The sequence below is a fragment of the Mytilus trossulus genome, chromosome 13 (genome assembly GCF_036588685.1).
Source record: "Mytilus trossulus isolate FHL-02 chromosome 13, PNRI_Mtr1.1.1.hap1, whole genome shotgun sequence".
Lineage (NCBI taxonomy): Eukaryota > Metazoa > Mollusca > Bivalvia > Mytilida > Mytilidae > Mytilus > Mytilus trossulus.
Window position 1 is genome coordinate 12691191 of NC_086385.1, and position 23517 is coordinate 12714707.

Below are 23517 nucleotides of genomic sequence, written 5' to 3' on the forward strand. Positions count from 1 at the left end.
GACCATTTCGGGATTCAGGATTTTTTTTTCAGATTTCAGAACCTCAGGATTTCGAATTTTTAAGCCCTTGATTTTGGGATTTCGTGTTTTTATAAGCCCAGGATTTTGGGATCAGGACCCCTCCTATTCTCCCTCATAATGTGTCAACTTTTCATTAGGGTTGCTGTCACATTACAGTATTCTTTACATTTATTTCCAAACACTTAGATCTTAAATCATCTTCGTCTTTCAGAAGATGAGACTTAGCTGTATACAACCATAACAAAAAAGATCTTTTAAAGGGAGATAACTTCCACAGATCTCCTTGAAGGGAGGTAAGTCTTAGAGAAGCCTAACCATGAAGATTTTTGTGCAAAAATTAGAAAAACAGAGGTTTGCTTAATATTATTATCAATCAAAATTGTTCAACGACTAGAGTTGACTCTATAAATAAAATGACCAAAAAAAGAAGATCTTCTTAAAAGGGAGATAAGTCACATAGAAGGCTGAGTAAAACATGAAGAGTTTTATGCAAAAATTGGGAAAATAGAGATTATATATTTATCAAACAAAATTGTTTATCAACTAGAAATGACTGTAAATGACCAAATAAAGAAGATCTCTTTAAAGGGAGATAAGTCTCATAGAAAACTTAATTAAAACAGGAAAAATTTAGAGCAAAATAAGGCAAATGGAGATTTATTTATCAACAAAAATGTTTAGCGATCCTTACCTTTACATCAATGCCATTTTAACACACACCTCAGACACCTGTCCACTGACTTACCTGTAATTAACCTTGCTTTATGACAGGTGTGATAAGGTATACTTTACTAATTAATTCTTACTCCTACGTAACACTGTGTATGATCTAGATTAATTAGACTTTGTATATATATATATATAGATTGATGTCTCTCAGTAATGGCTTAGTTTATTAAATAAAAATGAGAATGGGGGTGGGAGTAGGGAAGGGGTCAGGGAGGGTAGGGAGGGGGTGATATGGATTAATTTCTTTGTAATACTGTGTATGATCTAGATTAATTAGACTTTGTAGATATATATAGATTGATATCTCTAAGTAGTGGCTTAGTTTACTAAATACAAATGAGAATGGGGGTGGGAGTAGGGAAGGGGTCAGGGAGGGTAGGGAGGGGTGATATGGATTAATTTCTTTGTAATACTGTGTATGATCTAGATTAATTAGCCTTTGGATATATATACAGATTGATATCTCTCAGTAGTGGCTTTAAGTTTACTAAATAAAAATGAGAAAAGGGGGGGGGGGGGAGTAGGAGGTAGGGGAGTAGGTAGGGGGAGGGGAGGTAGAAATAATTTTCTCTTAGATAATACTGTGTGTGATCTAGATTAATTAGAAATTGTGTATAGATATCTCTTGGAAGTGGCTTTAAGTTTACTAAATAAAAATGAGGAAGGGGGAGGGAGTAGGAGGTAGGGGAGTAGGTAGGGGGAGGGGAGGTCGAATTAATTTTCTCTTAGGTAATACTGTGTGTGATCTAGATTAATTAGAAATTGTGTATAGATGTCTCTTGGAAGTGGCTTTAAGTTTACTAAATAAAAATGAGGAAGGGGGAGGGAGTAGGAGGTAGGGGAGTAGGTAGGGGGAGGGGAGGTATAATCAATTTTCTCTTAGATAATACTGTGTGTGATCTAGATTAATTAAAAATTGTGTATAGATGTCTCTTGGTAGTGGCTTTAAGTTTACTAAATAAAAATGAGGAAGGGGAAGGGAGAAGGAGGTAGGGGAGTAGGTAGGGGGAGGGGAGGTAGAATCAATTTTCTCTTAGATAATACTGTGTGTGATCTAGATTAATTAGAAATTGTGTATAGATGTCTCTTGGTAGTGGCTTTAAGTTTACTAAATAAAAATGAGGAAGGGGGAGGGAGTAGGAGGTAGGGGAGTAGGTAGGGGGAGGGGAGGTCGAATTAATTTTCTCTTAGATAATACTGCATGTGTGATCGAGATTATATAGATTGGTATCTTTTGGTAGTGCTTAAGTTTACTAAAAATGTTACTGTCACCTTGACATTTTATTTATTATTAATATGACCTTGACATTATTTTATTATTAATATGACATTTTAATATAAAATGACTTAAAGAGATTTAAAAATAAGGACATTTGAACTGAAAGATCTAACGTCTTTTTAATGTCTAAAAAATTAAGCTACATAACAAAATTGTAAGCTGACCTTTTATATTTGAACTTTTAAACAAATATATAACCCTACAAGTTTTTAAAACCACTTACATTAAATGTAAGACAATAATTTTCAAACCTGTTTTTTTTTCACTATACAATACATTTTATATCTGGAATATAAAAAGAAAACAAATTTTTAATATTCATGATAACAGCTACTGTGCCAGTTCACTGCACTGGTAATATGCTATGGTTACTTAACACGGATGGTTTACAGTCACAATGTTACTGACTCCTTGACATTTTTTTATTATTCATATGACCTTGACACTTTTCATATATAAAATGACTTAAAAATATTATAAACATTATATAAGGACAGTTGAACTAAAAATTCTATGTCTTTTTAATGTCTTAAAAATTTAAGCTATGTAACATCATTGTAATCTGACCTATTTATTTTGAACTTTTCCACAACCCCCAGTCTTTAAACTATACTTGCATTAAATGAATAAAGGATATTTTTCATATTTTCACTATAAAATCTAATAGTTAGGTGAACTAATAATAATTATAGTTTACATGTTGGTAGGATTATTTTATGAATATTTGTATTTAATAAACTTCTAACAAACTGAGGAAATTAAATCTATTTTCACAGGCATTTAACCTTAATAAGGGGATCAAATACTTTTAAACACCCACAACTTTAAACAACTTATTAAAGACCAATACCAGATGTTTATCATTTTAAGCTAAGAAAATATTGTTTTAGGGAGAATTTCAATCTAATTTTAAGGTGGTACCTGTAACAATTTCACTAAAATTAATATGGCTCATTTAATTTTCATAAAATTTCGATAAAGTATTTACTTTGATCCTTTGACAACAATATGAAAAAAAAAAATTTGAACCAACCGTTTTATCAGAAAAAATTACACTAGTTATATATATATAGCAATTTGAAAAACACTTATTTTGATCATTGAGAAGCTTAATATTCCCTCAACAACACAATGTAATCAAAATGTTTAGCTGATTTTAAAGAGGTATCTTCCTGTAGTGTTAGGTACCACCTTAACACAGATTGGTTTCCAAACTTTGCTGACACAAAGAATCTGACACCACCACCACCACCCCCCCCCCCCTTTTTTTTTTACTTTCTGTCCTGGTAATTATTATTTTATATCAAATAAAATTGAGAATGGAAATGGGGAATGTGTCAAAGAGACAACAACCCGACCAAATAAAAACCAACAGCAGAAGGTCACCAACAGGTCTTCAATGTAGCGAGAAATTCCCGCACCCAGAGGCGTCCTTCAGCTGGCCCCTAAACAAATATATACTAGTTCAGTGATAATGAACGCCATACTAATTTCCAAATTGTACACAAGAAACTAATATAAAAATAATACAAGACTAACAAAGGCCAGAGGCTCCTGACTTGGGACAGGCACAAAAATGCGGCGGGGTTAAACATGTTTGTGAGATCTCAACCCTCCCCCTATACCTCTAACCATTGTAGAAAAATAAACGCATAACAATACGCACATTAAAATTCAGTTCAAGAGAAGTCCAAGTCTGATGTCAGAAGATGTAACCAAAGCTTATATAAGTTTAAAATCAGGTGTTATTGCTAATAAGACAACTATACACCAGAGAGAACAAAAGAGACCATAATAATGAGGCAATGTCTAAACCCCAAACAAATTTCATAAATATATATTTTTTGGCATTTTGTTGAAGACATTGACAAAAACTATCAAAAAATAACAATAAAATTTTTAAATTGTGTTCAATAATAAAACTTTTAAATCTGTCAAGCTGAATACATGTTGAGCTATTTCATTTGAATTGTATTGATCAACTTGGCTGTTACATTATTAATAGTAGTAAGGGACATAACTCTAAAATGAATAGACTAATTAGTTAATATGCTTTTAAGGTGGTACCAAACACCTTCACTTAAATTTATTTGACTCGTTTAATTTTCATAAAATTTTGTCGAAGTACTTACTTTGACCCTTTAACAAAAATATAAAAATTTCAAAAATTTTGAACCAACCGTTTTGTCAGAAATATTACACTGGTTTTATAGCAGTTTGACAAACATCAATTTTGATCATTGAGAAGCTTAATATTCCATTCAGTATTTACAACATAACGTAATTAAAACATTAAGCTGATTTTACCGAGTTATCTCCCTGCAGACGTATGTTAGGTACCAACTAATCATCTATAATTTAGTTTTAATTTCCTTGTGTTGAGTAGTAAAGTTAAGATAAAGATGTGATATTCTAACAAATAATAATCAATTAAGCGTCAAAGAATTATATATTTTCAAAGCAAACCTTTGTACACAGTTACACACATCTATAATTTCAGCTTTGAAATTATATGTATTGCGATTGTTCACTTTCTAGAAAATCAGATTTTTTTTGCTTATTAATTCTAAGGTCAATAACAGTTTATCCTGGAGTTTATTGACCATTATTGGATGTTTGGAATTGTGTAATTTAATAGCTACATTAGTTCATGTAGTTGCTTGTACATGTTGTAAGTGCAATTCTATAATGATTATTTTTCAAGATGTGAAAATAACAATAAAAAGAAGATGTGTATGTGATTGCAATTTGACAATGAGACAACTCTCAACAAAAGATCAAATGACACAGAAATTAACAATGTATGGGTCACCATCGACCTCAATAATGAGTAAAACCCATACCCCATAGTCATCAATAAAAGATCCCTAACTGAGGTAACCAAATTTCTCTTTAGAAATTACAAGAAAGAAGTTCAGTGACCCATTGATGGCAAAGCTATTAAGCTCTATTCCCATATACTAATTGCTTATATATATATGTATAAGAATAAAAATATGTGATAATAATATTCAGTGGCCCAGAGTTTTTCATACGTAGGGGCCCCACTGACTGCCACAATAATTGATAAGGACTTTAAACCACAATATTTGCCTTACTTCTTGGTCAAGTTAGTACAATAATTGATTAACTTTCAACCACAAGATTATTTTTTCTTACTACTAGGTTATTAATTATAAGATTAGCTAGCACAATAATTGATAAGGACTTTTAACCACAAGATTTTCCCTACACTGATTTTTTCCCCGATATAAAAACCCAATGAGAATCAGCATTAACCTAGCTAGTAGAAATAATAATCACAATGTACTTTTATCGCACAATGAATAATACTACATACAAGTTATTGGAATATCTATAATCGAGTTACGTTATTACGTCAATGGAGAAAACCAATCAATAAATACAGACCACAATACGATGTGGTTTTAAGATTGGAGTGAACTTTTTCACGTTACATGATTGTTACGAATCACGCTAACATATAAACATACATCACATCATGGGTATTGACGAGGAGTCCCATTTCGAGGTTTATTGACGAGGAGTCCCCATTTCGAGGTTTTTCTCGTGGCAATTTAATTAAGTTTTCTAGCAGTTTATTTCTGCAGAAGAAATACCATAGTACAGTGAGTGGTAAGCCATTGAATAAAGTGAGGGATATTTTTACAGAAAATTAAAGTTATAGTAATTTTGTTTTGAAAGATAGTACTTGACCAATAAGACCCCTGTCCCCCCACTTGTGGTCCCATTTTTCGTGTTTTTTCTCCTTTTAATTAAATTTTCTAGCATGTTTATTTCTGCAGAAGACATACCATGGTACTGTATAGCCATGCATACAATGAAGTGAGGGAAGTTTATAGAAAAATAACCGTTTGTTGCAGATGGAAATTTGTTTTAAAAAAAAGTATGTATACTTGTCCACACATCCACCCTCTGACGACATGTGGGGGTATTTTGTCTTTATGCACACATAAAAAATAGGCATCAGTTAGCTTCAATGATTGAAAAGATAGCTTTAAACTCTATCTTACACTCATATGCATGACCGTCTGCTCTGAACATGAGGTGTGTATTGAATTGAGAGGATGGGGTTTACATCAATTAGACAGCAACCCACATTTCCAGTGCACAAAACACCAAAAGGCATCTAGAAGCCAACACAATTTCTAGTCTAACTTTCAATAATAGATATAAATCATGATAATTGCAAGTACTTATATACAAAATGTCAAGGTCTAGGTCACCCAAAGTTTAGATTTTTCTGAAGAAATTTTATAACAGAAATTGAGAATTATTATGATTTTACCTGAAACAAATGTGCAAGAAGACATTCTGTATTTTAAAGCATTAAAGAGGTACCAATGATAATTTGTATAAGGCAGATTTTACAATAAGAAGGAATTATTGTTTTTTTGTATCCATCAAAAAAGCAATTGCTGAAACTGTGAAACAGACTGTGTAATGGAGTAATGCATTATGTTAATGAATAAAATGTGTCTTTCTGAGTAAATAAACATAAAAATTACTCTGTGTTTGTGTTTTATGTTAGAATTAGAGGGTTTTCAATTTCAAAATATTGGACATGGAATAGACATTCATGACCTACTTTACTGACATCCAGCTTATTTGGAGTGGAATTTTGAAGCATTATTTATAAGTGGAGCCTAATAACATGGACTTATATTTTAAGAAAAAGTCTTCTTTTGTGTTTTAATCATTACTTTAAGGCAGATTTTTATTGGTAAAGGCTAAAAAAGGTAATTTAATAATATTGTTGCTAACGTCACGTCTTTTCCGTCCATTGTGATATGTCACGATCGCAATTTTCTTTTTGGTTCTCAGACAGCCCATTGTAGTTATTTTTACCCCGGGTTTTTTAAATAATTGAAAATAGCAATCATATTAAATTTGGATGACGTAAGGGGGTCAAAGGACTTGAGGAATCAATATCATTGGCTGTTTTAATTTTTGCGAACGTTACTGCTCGAGGTTTCCGTCCAAATCAGTGTCACATGAGCAACATATATTTAGATCTGTAACTCTCCTGTATAGGAGTTACGATATCGCCCTTTGCAGAAATAGATTCGGAGTCAGTTCCTTCACATGATGGGGAAGCAAAGAAGGTAAGTTGTATGTAATATTGTTACAAGAGGACCTTAAATGTATTCCGTCCATCAAAAAGACGTTAGCAACAAAACGTAATGTCATGATAGTAGATGTTGCTAATGTTACTATTACAAATTGGTTTCTTGTGTATTCCTTTGATATAAAGTACACCTGCAAATGACATTCTGTATATTTAGAAATTCTAAACCAGACTGTACAATTTTATTACTCCAGGCATATATTAAACATCACTGTGTGCATACATTTTAACTTTTAGAGATGTTGTTGCTCATGTGACATGTCCAAATGTCGCTAACGTTACTAATTTTTTGGTTTCTTGTGTATTCATTTGATATAAAGTACACCTGCAAATGACATTCTGTATATTTAGAAATTCTAAACCAGACTGTACAATTTTATTACTCCAGGCATATATTAAACATCACTGTGTGCATACATTTTATCTTTTAAAGATGTTGTTGCTCATGTGACATGTCCAAATGTTGCTAACGTTACTCATTTTTGTCTCCGTCACATTAGCAACATGAAAGTAGGAGACAGAACACAATACTGTAAAATCTGCCCTAAGTCCTTATAATTTACAAGTCTGTAATTGCAGTTCTGACAGCAATTTTAGGTATGTCACAGGCTAAGCATGACCAACTAAGACCAAAGAAAACTGAGCTTATAAGAAAAGTGATGTTTTATTTGAGGTTCAAAATTCATAATGATTATTATATGCTCATAAATACATGTGTAACTTAAATTAGAGGGTCAACCGACAAGACACTCTTAAAAGAGGTGAGTGATTGGTGTTTTAATGCAATTCTAAACACTATTGTGCATTCAGTTTTTATTGGTGGAGGAAGCCAGGGTGCCTAGAGAGAACCCTGACCTTCACTGGGAAAACTGACAATCCTAGTCAAGTATGATTGCAAAAGGTCTATATCCCTCTTTATTATATATTAACTATTCATCAATAAATCTTTTTTAAACACCCTCATCCTTGATCAATTTCACTGTATACATGGTATATTTAATGTTACATTAATGCACGAGTACCACTTAAATTAGGGTGGAGCAACATACAAGACATAATAAATATATAGCTACATGTACTTTGCAATTAAGTCAATAACTTACTCTTTTATAAACCCAAGGCCAAAGTTTTCTTTTTCTTTGTTTCAGTTCTGTTTGCTATAAGGTTAATGAAGCTTGACATTTCAAAAAACATAGATTTGGTAAGATATTGCCAGGCCATATAAAAAGATTATGTTTCTTTACCTAGTTCTCACCTACCCCAAAAAATAGCTGCCTACTCAAAATCTTTTATTGTCCTGAGGTGAAAAAGTCAGTTTTTTTAATCAGATTGACAATGGAGACTAAATAAACATTTGACGCTTTAATTTCTCTCTCTAATCCAAACTCTTTTAAAAGATAATGCTTATACAATTTGTTTTTACTACAGGATTCAAATATATATTATATATATATTAACTGTGGGTACCAATTTTTGTGGATTTAGGAAAACTTACATTTTTTGTGGATATCAAATTTTATGGTTTTGCCAATTTCGATATACAATAGACTGCATGACAGATAGAAAATTACAAGTTCTTTGTACATTAAGGTGGTTACCCAACACTTTCATATAAATTAATTTGGCTCATTCAATTTTCATAAAATTTTGACAAAACATTTACTTTTAAAACCCTTTAACAAAAATTTTTAAATTTTAAAACATTTTAACCAATCTTTTTGTCAGAAAAATTACACTGGTTATATAGCAGTTAAATTAACAAACACCAATTTTGATCATTGAGAAGCTTAATATTCCTTTTACATCACAACATAATTAAAACTTTAAGCTGACTTTACAGAGTTATCTTCCTGTAGTGTTAGGGACCACCTTAATTAAATTCTAGGTTCAAAATGTATACCCAAGAAATCCAGGAAAAATTTGGCATTCAACATATATATAATAATAAATCCACAGTATATCTTTTCTTACCTTCCCAATTTGAACTTGTATTGCACTTAAGGTTGTCATAATTCCATATAAACTTAATTACTTCCGAGAAACTGATAGGTATATGTATTTACGTTATAGTGATGAAAATAACATACTATAAATTGATAATAATCTTCTATATATGAAAACATCTTATCATTGCTTATTGTTTCAAAAGCCATTAGAAGAAAATTGATTATTTTCTGTCTTAATATCATATTATCTGGTTATGGTTTAACAATACTCAATATAGGATACATATCGTATATCCTATATATATATATCTTCCATAAATGTGCTATGCTATTTTTGAACCTACGTCAAAACCTCATAAAACTAATAATAGTTGTAACATTTCTAATTTCAGAGACAATCGGTTTATTTTTGGAAACGTTCATCTGATGAAGGTGACTATTTAAAATGATTTCCCTATTGTTTCAACGACGCTGGTCGTAAAATTTATTAGGATAATTACGAATTTGTTATTTATTGTTCATCCTTCGACTAAAGAATTGACGTCAATTTGAGGGAGAAATACCCCTCATTTCGTGAAATGTATTGACTTGTCGTTTATTACACTGGTTCTTCGTGAAATGAATTTTTTTTGTCCGCCTTTAGTTATTCTGTTAATAGGTCTCTTGTGGATTGTTCTTACATTCTAAAGTGCTTTTCATAGAATAAAAAGTTTACGAAGCTTTAATAAATGCCACCTACTAAATTACTAATTCTTAAAAAGTTTTCATAAGAATGATAATGATATCTTAAGGTATATAATAATGCCACCTACTAAATTACTAATTCTTAAAGAGTTTTCAGAAGAATGAATAATGATATCTTTAGGTATATATAATAAAGTTACATTTATTTCTTTTTTTGTTCTTTCATTTGAAGCAAAAATGCACTCCCAATTACTCATTAATCCTTGAATAATTGAGAACTTTTTAGTATGGTTTCTTTTTTCAGTGGATACCTTTAGAAAATATAAAAAAGGAGATGTGGTATGATTGCCAATGAGACAACGTATGATCCACAACATACCAAAATGACAGACATTAACAACTATAGGTCACCGTACGGCCTTCAACAATGAGCAAAACCCATATTGCATAGTCAGCTATAAAAGGCCCCTATACGCCAATGTAAAACAATTCAAACGAGAAAACTAATGGCCTTATATATATATACATTTATATATGTAAAAAAATGAACGAAAAGCAAATATGTAATACATAAACAAACGACAACCACTGAATTACAGACTCCTGACTTGGGACAAGCACAATCTGTTTCAAAGTCAAAAGAGAAAAATTAGTGATCAATAATGGGTTATTGAATGATGGGTGCTTAATTTCAACAGTGGCAAATATTACATATAAAACTGAGATTGGATGGGGAAATTGAGTCAGAGAGGTTAACAACCTGACCATAGAACAGCTAAGACAAAAGCTGAAGGCCACCAATGGTTCTTCAATGCAGCAAGAAACTCCCACACCCGGAGGAGTCCTTCAGCTGGCCCCTAAACAAATATATATATACTAGCTCAGTGATAAACATGTGATATATACGTAACTCCTAATTATACACATTCATATATATATTCAGCAAAATGACAGAGAAATCAACAACGATGGGTCACTGTAGAACTGTTTGTAAATCTATGATTTATATGTGATTACTCTAATAAACTGGTTGCAAAAATATTAATTTTTACCATAATGTTTATAGTCTGACAGTATTAATCAATCTCCCCCTAAGCGTCACAGTCATATATACTGAACTACATATATTAAATCAAAACTAAATGATGGCCAATTATTTCTAGAAAGTTCAATATATATGTATGACAGCCTTCTTTTGAAAGACATTATTGACAGCTAAAAAAATTCAATGCAAATATTTAAACAATTAGCAAACAATTGATTGGACAAATAAACTTGTCTTTAAATTGGTACACATTCATGACATTTTACTCAGTATATTAAAGAACTACAACAAAAAGTAGTTCAATTTGTAGGCCTGGTCATCAATTCACAGTTTAGAACTACTTGTATAATTTTCAAGTACAGTGTATGTAAATCATTGTTCATGTATACACAGTTTAAAAATAGCCTTTAAAGCTACTATCTGATTACCAATTAAAGAGTATAAGGCCAAAGTTGTGGGTTAATAGGTAACTTCTGCAATGCAGGTACGGTGCAGGTCAGAGGTGAAAGATTGGTTGATTCAAAAAATGAGGCCTAAAATAAAATATTGTTTGTTTCCCCAATCCCGACCGACCCTGCAAAAATGGTGCTACTCATAAAATGTTGTTGTCTAAACTCAGTCAAATATTATTTTATTCATTTTGGATTTTCAGGCTTGCCAGATCTTAAGATAATGTTGAAGCTTTTTGGGAGAAAAAAAAATTCCCTACCTACCTACATGTACCCATACATGTACCTGGCTTGGCAGGGTCTGGATTGGGGAAACAAACAATATATTAATTTAGGTCTTGTCTATAGCAGTACAACTAAGGCTACATTATCATTTGACTATGAAATTTGTGAAGGAGGATAGGAGCTGTCCTTTAAACAAAATCCATGCAGGTGTCACACTGTAAACTAACTTAATTTCGCAGATACTTAATTTTGCATTTTACTCTTTTTAGACACCTTCGCGGCTATTTAATTTCCTGATTTTCTGAAGTTCAATAAGGTATGATTTATGTATAAGATATTCACGGCAATTAATATTCGCATTATTTTTCTATTAGCTAAAGTCGCAACAATAAATTGCTCGCGAAAATAAGTTGGTTTAGAGTATTCATATTTGACAGGGAATTCATGTGAAAAAAAGTCAGCTTGAACCAACTAACACTAACCAGAATAATTCTTGTTTCAGAAATACTAGTACATAAAAAAAAAAAAAAAAAATGAGTGACATATATATGTAGATATAAGATGATGTGGTATGAGTGGCAATGAGACAACTCTTCATCCAAGTCACAATTTGTAAAAGTAAAATTTAAACCATTATACGTCAAAGTATGATCTGCAACATTGAGCCCACATGGCTCACACCTAACAGCAAGCTTATAATATAGTTATAATAAAGGGCCCCAAAAAATGAGTGTAAAACAATTAAAACAGGATAACCAACTGTCTAATCTATATAAAAAAAGAGAAACCAGATCACTTACAAATGACTTATGAAAACATACATACATGTATTGTTCACCTCTGTAACATTCAAATATAAATGTTGAAAATTTTATTTTTATCAAAAAAATCATAGGAACAGAAGGGAATCAAAAATCATTATAAAATCTGCTTTAGACATGTAAATACTTAGTGTACATGTATTTGTTAAAAGGCTAATTTTAGTATTATTTGTGTAATAGACATTACAAGAACTTTAACTGTGACACCTGTTAACCGTTAAATAGTAATATTTTCTTAGCATCTGAATGAACTCTAGAGAACTGTCCCAATTAATTAATGCTATTTTATCTATGGTGTAAAGTCGCCACTGAAGAACACTCAAAGTTTCTGGTTATTTTAACATGTTTAACATTCAAAGATAAAGACAGAGTTAATGTATTTTCTGGTCAGTTTTAAGGTTGTTGCTGGATGTGAAAAGTTGGTTACATGTTTGCAATATATAAATATTGTATAAGAACTCGATGTTGTCTTTTTAATTCATATTGAGGTGTAACATAAATGGTGGCAGCGGAAATGGGATTAATTAATTTAAGTTATTAATTATTCTGTAGTGGACTATATATAAGCGTAATTTTCCTAAAGGATATATGTGCTATCATAGGATTATTGCTTATGTAGCTGATGTGAATTATCAGTGTTTTATTTTTTTGCCGTTAATCCGGCGTATATCCAGCTGTGTAATTCAGCGATTGATTGGATATAGTATATCCAGCTGTGTGATTCAGCGATTGATTGGATATGAAGCTTTTGTTTAGTTTATTGGATATTGATTTCGTATTTTGGAATATATCCGGCTGTTGATTCAGCGTTGACTTTGAATTATCGAGCATAGCCTTAAACTCACTTTTTCGTTATATTTCCATTAATCACAGGATTAATTGTAGTTAGTTATACTATCCGTAATGGCAGAAGAAGGTGTACAAGAAGGAAGCAGCATAGCAAAAAATCGACCAAGAAGAAATATAAATTTAATGCAATTTACAGATGCCGAATGCGCAGATGAAAGCGACGTGCCAGTTGAGGAAGAAGTATTTCAAAGACCGAAAACTCCGCCGCCGAAAAAAGCAACAAGAAAGACAAATAGACATGAGTTAGATATTGAAAGGGAAAAGCTTGTCATCGAACGGGAAAAACTAGAAATCGAAAGAGAAAGAATTCGTTTACAGGGATTAAACTGTTTAAATACTGATAAATATCAGTCACTACCATTTAAAGTAAAATTACAACCATTTGATCCGAAACTCGATGACATTTTAACATTTTTATCGGAATTCGATGCAGTAAGTGGTCAGGCAAATTGGTCTAATGACATTAGGATTTTACAATTAAGAACATTGTTGACAGGTGAAGCAAGACAGGTTTCTTCACAAGCGTCCACTTCGTACGACGATCTGAAAAGTGCGTAATCGATCGATATGGAAAGAGACCCCATGAATATTTTGTTGACTTAGTTAATGTTAGAAAAGCTGACAATGAAACTTACAGAGCTTTAATGGCGCGGATTATACAAAATCTCAATCGATGTACCAAGGACAAAGATCCGATCAAAAGTTTACAAGAGGAATTTTTCCTGATGGCTCTTTCACCCGTTCAAGCGCAATGGGTCAGAAGAAACAAAGGCAGCGCGTCCGTATTAGAAGCAGCAGAAGACTATATAGTACCGACAAAGAATGACAATGTACAAAATGATGAAAATAGAACTGACAATAACCGTTGTTTCAAATGTAAAGCTGTTGGACATTATGCACGTGATTGTGAAAAAAAGGACAAGACAACAGGAAATCTTGCATCTTATTTGGTTAAACCGCTTGTTGGGCATAGACTTATTTGTGTTTCAGGAGAAGTAAACGGGAAGCAAGTAAGCTTTGTGAAAGACACTGGTACCGACATGACATTAATTCGTGAAGACCTTGTGGATAAAAAGAACATTTTACAAGGACAAAATGTAACTCTACAATCTGCTATTGGACAACCGTTTTGTGCTAAGCTTGCTGTTGTTAACATAGACACACCGTATTATACAGGTATCGCTAAAGTTGGACTCGTACCGAAATTGACCGCCGAAGCACTTTTGGGAATGGATATACTAGAGCGAACTAGTAACGCATTTGTTCTAACCAGAGAAAAAGCCAAGCGCGCCGAAGATGAAATTGAATCTGACGATGATACACCTGAAAGCAAAGTTGAACATGCCACGGAAGTGATGAAAATATACGAAGATGACGAGATTGTTATTGGTAACATTTCGTCTGGAAATGAATTGGTTCCTTATGCGTTAAGCGAGTATCGTTAAGTTCCGTATGAAGAAACAGGCTTTTCAGCGCCGTTTGTGTTGTTGTATGGCTGGCCTATGAGAGGTCCGATGACTATACATATACTTCGTGAGAAACACTGTTCAGTTATTGAACATGGAATTACTATGCGTAATTGTTTGGCAGCTATGCCAGAAATTGTTAAAGAAAAGATCAAGGCTTGGTACGACAATCATACAAGGTTCAGAGAATTTGAACCTGGGGGCGAAGTGCTATTATTGTTACTGTCCGAGGCATTAAAGAACAATACCGATGCTTTATCAGGAATATAACAAAGATTGACTCTAAGCATTATGCTTTATTGTTTTATTACATCTCTGTAAATTCGAGCAACGCCTTTTATTTTATTTTAAAGTGAATTTTCGAAAACAGTGTTTTCTCTTGAAAAGGGAGATGTTAAAAGGCTAATTTTAGTATTATTTGTGTAATAGACATTACAAGAACTTTAACTGTGACACCTGTTAACCGTTAAATAGTAATATTTTCTTAGCATCTGAATGAACTCTAGAGAACTGTAGCAATTAATTAATGCTATTTATCTATGGTCGTAAAGTCGCCACTGAAGAACACTCAAAGTTTCTGGTTATTTTAACATGATTAACATTCAAAGATAAAGACAGAGTTAATGTATTTTCTGGTCAGTTTTAAGGTTGTTGCTGGATGTGAAAAGTTGGTTACATGTTTGCAATATATAAATATTGTATAAGAACTCGATGTTGTCTTTTTAATTCATATTGAGGTGTAACAGTATTAGTTACAAAATGTTTTACATTAATTAGTCACATGAATTGAGAAAGTTGAACAGATGTACAACAGCTTGAACAGTACATGTACAAGTTTACAAATGTCAAAACCTTTTTTTTAATCGTTAAAACAGAAGGGAATAAAATCTCCTTGAGACATTTAAATACTTAATGTATTAGTTACAAATTATTATGCATTGATTATAGTCATATGAATGGAGAAAAATTAACAGATGTACGACACCAACAACAGAACATGTACAAGTTTACAACAAAACATGCACATCTGTTGTTGGCATATTTATGATAATTTGTAGACATGCATAATGAACTTAACTTTTCTTCATTTTTTATATATAAATTAGGCCATTTGAATAGTTTTACATTGTCATTTCTGGGCCTTTTATAGCTTTCTATGAGGTATGGGCTTTGTTTATAGGTGGAGGCAGTACGGTGACTTAAAGTTGTAAATTTCTGTGTCATTTTGGTCTCTTTTGGAGAGTTGTCTCATTGGCAATCATACCACATGTTCTTTTTTTATATTAAAAATTTTCACCAGCAAACCATATTTTTTAGCATACATTTGTGAGGGGGGTTAGGAGGGGTCCTGATCCCGAAATCCCGGGCTTAAAAACACGAAATCCTGAGGTCCTGAATTTAAATAAAGTAAATCCCGATATCCCGAAATCCGAAAACAAGAATTCCCGGATCACGAAAGAGTCAATCCCGAAATCCCAAGCTTAAAAACACCCGATCCCGGATTCCCATTAAAGGTCCTATCCCCCCTCATTTGTGAATTGAACACTCCTTTACATTTAAACATAAATATATTGTTCTTTGGTCAACGATAATTTTCTCATAAGCATCATCATATAAATAATCAAGGTGATAATTTTTATTATCAAGTTTCAGTGGCAAATACAAAAATACCACCCCCTGTTTTTACCTACATTCATCATGTTCATGTACCACTGGTATTAACTGGTATTTACTGATGAGTATGTTGACTTTAACACCTTATTGTTTTAATAAATAACCGTAATTGACTTGCAATAGGGTGGTGGTGGTTTTTTTTATAGTCATATAGTAATATATATCCAATAAAAATTTCAGTTCATCATTATTGACCAGTTAGTTCTGGGTTTTACAGCCTGCATGGTCACTACTGGTCAAGGTTTTTGTAGGCATGGTCAATACTACATTTGTAATGGTCTTGTTTTCATGTAGCAATTTTAGATATAGGAAGATGTGGTGTGAGTGCCAATGAGACAACTCTCCATCCAAATAACAATTTAAAAATTAAACCATTATAGGTTAAAGTACGGCCTTCAACACGGAGCCTTGGCTCACACCGAACAACAAGCTATAAAGGGCCCCAAAATTACTAGTGTAAAACCATTCAAACGGGAAAACCAACGGTCTAATCTATATAAAAAAAACGAGAAACGAGAAACACGTATATATTACATAAACAAACGACAACTACTGTACATCAGACAACTAACATGACTAACATGACTAATAAACCAATTACAGATACTAGATTTTTTTTCTTTATTATGAGGTGCCAACATTTTACAGTTCACACACAAAGACCATGTACATGGAGGGTGGTAAAGGGGGGCTGCTTGCACAAACGAAACATGAAATAAGACATAATTTCTGTATTGAATGTTGCACGAAAAATAAATACTTTTATGTGTACCTTTTGTGACTGAGTCACTGGTTACTTGCATATATTAATTCTTTGTTTTACTTGATATTTCCGATTTAGTATACACATTTATGATATAATTGGTTTACGGCTTTTGAAAAAGTATTTCTTGACGATCCCTGCCAAGTGTTTGAATATTATTTGAAAAAACCGAGCACGCAAAATAAGACTTCGAAAATCACAATGCACCTAAAATTAAATAAGCAAAACACGTTGAACGAGGCATCCGTCTTGCACGACTGAACATCAAATAAAAAAGTAAAAACATGTTGAATGTGAAATAAAAAATGGCGATCACGTTGCATGAAAATAACCCTTTACCACCCTCTACATTTTGTACATGTACAATCCCAGGTCATGAAGGTGATCTCTGGAAAATGTTGAACTCTGTTTTTATAAGAGGTGAACAAAAACACATCCAAAAAAAAATTCAGATCGTAATATATATATTTAGGTCACTGTACGGCTTTCAACAATTAGCACAACCTTTACCATATTGTCAGTGCTTGATGTGCTCAATAAGAGGCTCTGACATGTCAGACAAAAAGTGAATCAATTGTAATTCAAACCAGAAAACAATATAACTGAAACAATTTATATGACAAGACAGCAACCAACAGCATTCCTCATTCAGATATTTTAACCTAAAATGAGCAACATTTGTATTTCCCTGGCTTTTATTTATTGTCAATAGAAGTAAACTAAGCATTAAAGCTATCAGTTACTCATATATATTTAACTAGAACATGCTGTTCATGCAAACTCACCCCCTCAGGTGTCATATACATGTATGTATTATATATGAAGCTGACATGAGATCTCCCTTTTGGAGATTTCGGGCCGGTATGATTTTTGTTATATTTTTAAGGGGAAAGGACCTTTATCACGACTCCAGGATTGGGTGTTTTTAAGCTCGGGATTTTAGGATTCACCTGTTTGGGATCCGCAAATCCTTTTTTTCTGATTTCGGGACATCGGGATATTCTTTATTTAAATTTTGGGCCTTGGAATTTCGTTTTTATAAGTCAGGGATTTCGGGATCACTCAGGACCCCTCCTATCCCCTCATTTTTATTTGAACAGGTGAACAGTATAATACATCATCAATAAATTCAAGGATTAAGACTAACTTACACATATAGTCCAAATAATTATGACCTTTGGCAAGGCTACATTTTAATTTTTTCTGGGACGTCGTAGGAAGGCGTCCCAGAATTTGCAGAAAAAAATTAAAATAGCCTTGCCAGACGTCATAATTATTTTGACTAAGACTAACTATACAAATTTTATCCTTGGTAAAATAAATTTATATTAAATTTCACTTTTACATTTATTTTTTTTTGGTTAAAAAATATATGTTAATAAAATATTGATAGCATTTTTTTCTATATCATTTTTGTAAAGTTTTCATATAAAACAATGTGTTCAAGATTACGCAAGAGTATTCAATAATAGCTATAAGATCGTGACCTCAGATGACCCTTTCACTAGATAAAGTTTGTGTATTCAATCCAACCTTGACCTTTTACGTCTGCATTTTTCTTCAGGTCACGTGCACCTGCTTCGATAGAATATAGGTCAAATAAAAATACGAAAATAAAACATCACAACAATGATTAACGTAATTAAGGGAAAGGAAAATAATAAATAAATACATACTGATTATATCGAGTCCGTGTGTAATGATCCTTCCCCCTGAGTGTTGTTTGTAAGATGAAATAGAATTCTAAAGGGAGTTGTCACTTTACAAAACGTAAATACGCAAATCATCCGTATCAATGTTGTGTCACATGTCAGCTAATAATTCCAAGGAAAAAGTTATAGCAAACTCAAATAGTAAACAAAGTCACAGAAATAACAGCAACACTTTTGAATTTCGTTCCCCTCCCACGCAAAATAAGGTCTTCTTAACCTTTCTACATGAGCTTGTAAATAGCCACAGTTTCGTACTCGATTTTAGCGGTAAAAAATAACAAAAAAATATCTGCTTAAATATATTATGAGTGCTTCTTTCTTCAATCGTTCGTAAAATACGATTCTGCTGAGTTTGACACTCTTAAAACATTTTTTCTCATAATAATTTGAACTGTATCGTTTTTCCCGTTATTGATTATTGAAAAACTGGTAACTAGGAGATAGACTTGCGTATTTTCTGACGTCAAACATACTACGGGACTTTGTAAATATTCTTAAAAAACATATATCCGAAAAAATAATAATAGCATGACGTCTTTTGTACTGTTGTTTCATCAATTATTTCAGCATTTGGCTTTTCTACTTAATTTGATTTCGACCTTGGTCGGGATTCTGAATTTTTGGTGACATATATATATATTTCATCATTACTCAATGATTAAACCAAATCAGAAGTACATTCGATCGTATCGACACATGAGGCCCCTCATGGGGGGGAGGTCCTAGTAATCACATAATCACCATTTTTTTGCCAATATAATCACATAATCATTAAATATTTGCTTATCTTTAGTAATCAAATAATCATAAACTAAAAATACAGTCCTAGGTAATCAAATAATCATGAAATATTTGGCTTAATAATCAAATAATCATTAAAAAAACGGCTAAGTAATCACATAATCAAAAACCCCATGAGGGCCCTCACACATGCTTCTTACGGTTGTGTAAGCCCGTTGAGTCGACTTGGACGTCGTTTCTCGGTACATTCTTTGTAGTCCAGGGAATCTGAGGTGAAAAATGGCTCAACCTCAAAGTAATTGCAACAGAAATAATTTATATCAATTTTGTTTCATTGGATACCTGTTAGTGACATATTAAAAATCGGCGTTTCACAGACCACGGGAAATTTGTGTTTTGGGGGTAAAATAGGGATTTTTATGTAAAAATCGCTAAAAACTGCAAAAATGATTTTTTTTTTTAATTTTTACTCAAAGTCCCTATTTTTTTTCAGAAAACGTTTCAATCATATGTATCATCGTGATCAAATATTAAGAATGCATAGTCTTCAGGTTTTTTTTAAAAAAAAACGCTGATTTTGAATAGAAAATCGCTGAAAACTGGAAAAAAATCAAAAAATTTTAAATTTTAACTCGAAGTCCCTATTTTTTTTTCGGAAACGTTGCAATTATATGTATTATCGTGATGAAATCTTAAAAATGCATAGCCGTAAGTTTTTTTTTTGAGAAAAAACGCTGATTTTGAATAGAAAATCGCTGAAAACTGGAAAATTTATAAACCTAAAAATTAAAAAAAAAAATCATCTCGAATATTAACTTGAAGAATTTTGATCCCTCAAAGAAAGACTAGACTTCAACAGAAACATCGTATTCATTATTTTGACACATTAATGTAGTTTGAATAAAAAACACAGTTACAGAAGAGGGAGACTAAATACAATATTTCTGAATTCACATTGTCATAAAAGTAAATCTTATAAAAGCAAAATTTCGTTCAAAGTTTTTGCTTAAATGTTATAGAGTCACATCACCAACCAATCATGTATATGTTTGAATTAAATGTCACTATCGTCCTCGTCTTCGTGAATCTCAAGTACTTTACAGTTTGAACAGTTCAGTCCCTTACATTCGCTACATGCTGAGCTACAGTCAAGACCGTTTTTTCTACAAGTGCATCTGCGTGTATCGCAACCAGATTTGCATTTACATCTAATCACGTGCAATAAATTATCTGGAGCTGGAGGCAAAATTGTTCTAATTGGACAAAGTGATGTACCTTGTAGAACCCATCCCCAGTCTGATGGACTTAACATATGGACAGAGTCATTTGTCCATTCTTGGATCTGATAATATGCACGCTTGCAGTGCTGAGACGCTGCTTCTGAGGTAGGTGGCAAGGACTGAACATGTACACAAGACAAAGAATTGGTAAGAACTTTATGGTTAAATTTTCTGTAGCGTAACTGGTCTAAGCTTTCTCCTGTCTCACCTCCGTATAATATAACAAGAGCTGACTGTCCTGATTGTATAACATCATCTGACGTTGCATCTTGTTTTAAAAATACTGAAGCTAACTCTCTAAAAAAGGCATTCTCACGCAACCGCTTTAATCCTTCCTTCTTCCCTATACCGTAAAGTCTAGATGTCGTGTCACACCCTGTGATAGCATGAATAAATGGTAACAAATCGACTATTTCATTTCCAAGCAACTCTTTAGTCTTTTTAATATCCCATACTTTAGACTTTCGAATTTTATCGGATTGAAAAACCAATGGTTTAGAATTTTCCTCTGCATGGAAAAGCAGTAGTATGAGAACATCAGTGTCTTCACCAACGACAACGGTAGGGTAACAAGATGCATATCGTACAGCAGTTGATGCAATAAGAACATCAGCATCAGCAGTAGCTTGAAGAGAAATAAATCCTTCATTATCCATTTTATTACAAAGCATATTGATAAAGTTTTGCTTGTTTTCTCCATTAGCTAAGAAAATTTCCTTCTTTGATTTAAACGGTGTGCTATCTTTGAATGAGATGTGTGTACCAGTCACACCTTTCGATCTCCGTTCATGTACATGATCTTTTGTCGTTGGTCCGGAACCATACCCATCAAAGACAATTATTGGAATGGGATATCTGTTATTATTATGGTCGATGTATAACTGACATATTTCTGCAAATGTCGCACCTTTTTTCCATGGGATTCGCTGTATCAGGGAACCACCGTCGATTACGTGGCGAACATCGGTACCAAGGTCATCTGAAAAAACACAACTTCCCGTGTTCCATATTTCATCTGCCAATGTTGATTTCTGTGCCTGTCGCATCAACCCAGACGGTTCAAACAAAGCAGCTGGAACAGCGCTTAGTTCGTACTTAAAGACTTGAGATACATCTGGAAACATGGTATTAGCAGTAGTAACTAGTCGTTGAAACAACAATTGTGGATCGACAGATATTTCTTCATTATCTACTTTGATATTTAATTTTGAAGATAGAGTTGTTACTTGGTTTTTTCTTTTGAATACAAACTCGTCAATACATTTACCTTCCATTGACGATATTATATTGTGTCCTCTGACCAGTGCATTGTCAGAATTTACGTTGCTGTCGCCAGTTGCTCCTGTTTCGATGTTCCTCAGATTTTTATCGATAGAAAATGGACTTCTTTCTCCAAGAAAGTCAAGAAATGTTGTTGTGTCTTTGGTATCCCGTACCTTCCTTGGAATGCACATTTCTTTGTGTTGTTCGCTCGTTTCAAAATTTACACCAGTTACTTGTTGCATGGCTTCATTCATCTGAATACACTGTGGCATAGACAAAATCCACAATGATCTCTGCGCATCTGTCATCCCTCGACCTCTGGTGAGACCTCCAGTTGTTTTAATGCATCTCATCAGAACTTGCTCTATGATCAGATCCGATGATAAACCTGACCAAAACCGATCACTTCTTCTCATCACATGGAAGCCTGACAAGAGAGCTTCGTTCATTGCAGGATTTGTTCTTGATAACCCATGCATTTGCTGCAGGTAAACATACGCAGATTTTAGATATAAGTTATGTCCTGCAGCAGCAAAGTATGGTAACATCTTTTGAATGGTTTGAAGATGAAGGGTCCAGTTTCCAGTTCTTTCAGCTTCGATGAAATTACGCAGCAAGTCCACCATATCCATATATAGAAACCATAGTCGAGCTGTCCGGTTTTCGATATGTGATTTTCTAAAAGTTGATATACTGTCGCGTATTTTTCTCAATACCTCATTCTGATCAAGGGTGTCTACTGGAAGATGTCGTTCTAGGATTTCATCAAAAATATAACTCAATTTATTTAAATCCTGGATAAAAGTGTTTTCATTGTGAATTTCAGAGTCTTCAAGAGAAGAAAGATGTTCTACATTTTCAGTGTCATGATCTTTCAAGACAGTGGAAGATACATGAAACTGTTCGCACAACAATAATGAAGTTAAAGCATTGTAAATCAAGAAATGACCACGCACTGCTCTCGCAACTGCCTTTCCGGTAAACATATGCGTAACAGCGTTAGGTGCATAGACAGTTTCCATGAGCTCTGCAAGTCCAGATCCGCTCATAATATTACCAATGGAACCAAGAAAGCTCATTTCGAGATGAAAACCTCCTAATCTTAGAACTATCGATTTCAAGTCGCTGTCCTTTGGTTCGTTGTCAATAATTGTAAGAGCTTTCCAATAAAGCGGTTGGTCAAATGTAAGCATGGGATTAGCTCTGTACTTAAACGCTTCGTTACATACGAACTTCATGGTCGAAAAGATACATGAAAGGTTTCCCGGCTCAAGGTCTATCATAGGCAAAAATACAATTGTCGATTTACCAGGGTATGCTCCATCTTGCACTAAATTACACATTGCTGACCAACCAATCCTTTTCTTTGGCCAAAGAGTACTACAGAGAAGACTGATGTTATCAGGTAACGCACCTGACTG

General features: G+C 33.1%; 1 protein-coding gene across 1 annotated transcript in view; it reads right to left on the reverse strand.

Moving 5' to 3' along the window:
• The window catches only part of LOC134694621 (uncharacterized), a 67900-nt gene extending 48717 nt beyond the window's left edge, over nt 1-19183 (reverse strand). Inside the window, exon 1 of the mRNA XM_063555656.1 lies at nt 18777-19183. The gene's annotated coding sequence lies outside the window, so the exon portion shown is untranslated. The remainder of the gene's footprint in view (nt 1-18776) is intronic.
• Nucleotides 19184-23517: the final 4334 nt, after the last annotated feature.